The following is a 1,749-nucleotide window of genomic DNA, read 5'->3' as shown; positions in this document are numbered from 1 at the left end:
GCCCCGCGCGCAGAGCCGCGACGGCCCTGCCCACGCCTCGCCCCGCCCCCGGACGCGGGGTCCCGGCCATCGACCCGCCAACGTCCCCGCGAGGGGCGGCGGAGGCCGGAGGCTGCTCGGTCTCCCCGCCCCCGCTGAGTGGGGGGGGGGGGTGAGAGGGGTAACCGTTTATTTAAAAAAAATACCAATTTTTATGTTTAACTTTTCGGTAAAAAGCGGCCGGTGCAGGTAAAACTTGGCAACGGCCTCCGCGAGATCCTGACCGCCATTGATTGGAGAACCAGATACAAACATGTCACTGAGTTCATAACGATCCCCAATCCTCGGCCACCGTTGGCGACGGCCAGGGCTCCCGCTCATCCATTCATCCATTCTGAATTTTTTTTTGAAAGAAAGGGGAAGCAGCGAGCGGACATCCCTCCTGCCCCTCCTGAACGAGCTGTAATTCAGCGTCACAAAACAGGCGAGGAGGGGAAGTTTTCGGAAGATTAAGTCCGGCTGGTTCAAAAGGAGGGCGCGAGAGTGTTCGGAAATCACGACGCACCCCGTTAGTGAAGTGATGGATGCAGCAGGAGGCTGAAACCCAGAAGGGGACTGACTGGTCGCGGCAGAACTTGAAAATGGAGAGGCCACGCCGTCCTGACCCGGGCGCGCCCGGCCCCGGTAGCAGGAAGTCACCTGCCGCACTTAGGATGGATTCTTGCCAAAACACTTTGAACCCTCACCGGATCTGACCTCCCCATCTAACCCACAGTTGGCAGGAAGTATGGGGGATGGAGGAGAAAATGAGAAGCCTTGAGTGAAATCCAGAATGTGGAGCATTCTACGGGACAAACGACCCAGTTTCTTCAATAAGTAAATGGTATAAAGGGGCACCTGGGAGGCTCAGTGGGTTAAAGCTTTGGCTGGGGTCGTGATCTCAGGATCCTAGGATCGAGCCCCCAGCGGGCTCTCTGCTTAGCGGGAGGCCTGCTTCCTCCTGTCTCTCTCTGTCTACTTGTGATCTCTGTCTGTCACATAAATAAAAATCTTAAAAAAAAAATGGTATAAAAGTGTAGGAGGGTGACTGATTTTAAAAGACTGAAGGGCCTTCAGTAACCAATTGCGGCAGAAGGTCCTGAAGCAAACTGTGTCCAACCAGACCTTATTTTTGACACCGTCAGGAAAATAAAACTTAACCGTTGCCAAGCCAAAGAGTGAAACATTGTATCTTATTTTTGAACTTACCTTTCTCTGGATTCCTGGTGACATTTTTTGCATATTAATTGGCCACATTAAGTTCTTACTTTTTAGGAAAACTTTTTTCCTGAGGTATAGCTTACAAACAGAAAAACACCCAAATCATAAGGTGCTTTTTTATGAATTTAAACAACACACGAAGGTATCCAGCACTCAGACCATTACCAGCTTCCCATGAAAGCTCCCTTTGTCCTCTGCCACTCACTATTTCCCCTCCAAATTTAGGGAATTTATTTTGCCTGTTTTTGAACTTGATGTATATGGGATCACAGAGTATGCTTTTTTGCGATTGGTCTCCCTTTTCAACATATTTATGAGACCTGTATATAGGTCTCTTATATTTTCTGGAGATAACCCTTTGGTATTTAATATTTTAGAAAACACAGGAGAATGTATTACCTAATTAGCTTTAAAACGCACACACTTTTTATTTACTTAGAGATATTTAAGGGAAAACTGCAGACCACTATCATTCTAAGCTATCAAACCTACAAAACCAGAGGTTTGCTA

The 1,749-nt window shown here is 48.2% G+C and overlaps 1 long non-coding RNA gene across 1 annotated transcript in view; it reads right to left on the bottom strand.

Moving 5' to 3' along the window:
- Nucleotides 1-1,749, bottom strand: part of LOC309847823 — a 243,159-nt gene that overhangs the window by 42,746 nt on the left and 198,664 nt on the right. The window lies entirely within an intron of this gene.

Source organism: Mustela nivalis, assembly GCF_964662115.1.
Source record: "Mustela nivalis genome assembly, chromosome: 14".
NCBI lineage: Eukaryota > Metazoa > Chordata > Mammalia > Carnivora > Mustelidae > Mustela > Mustela nivalis.
The sequence above is the reverse complement of the archived record's forward strand: the minus strand, read 5'-3'. Positions and strand labels throughout refer to the sequence as shown.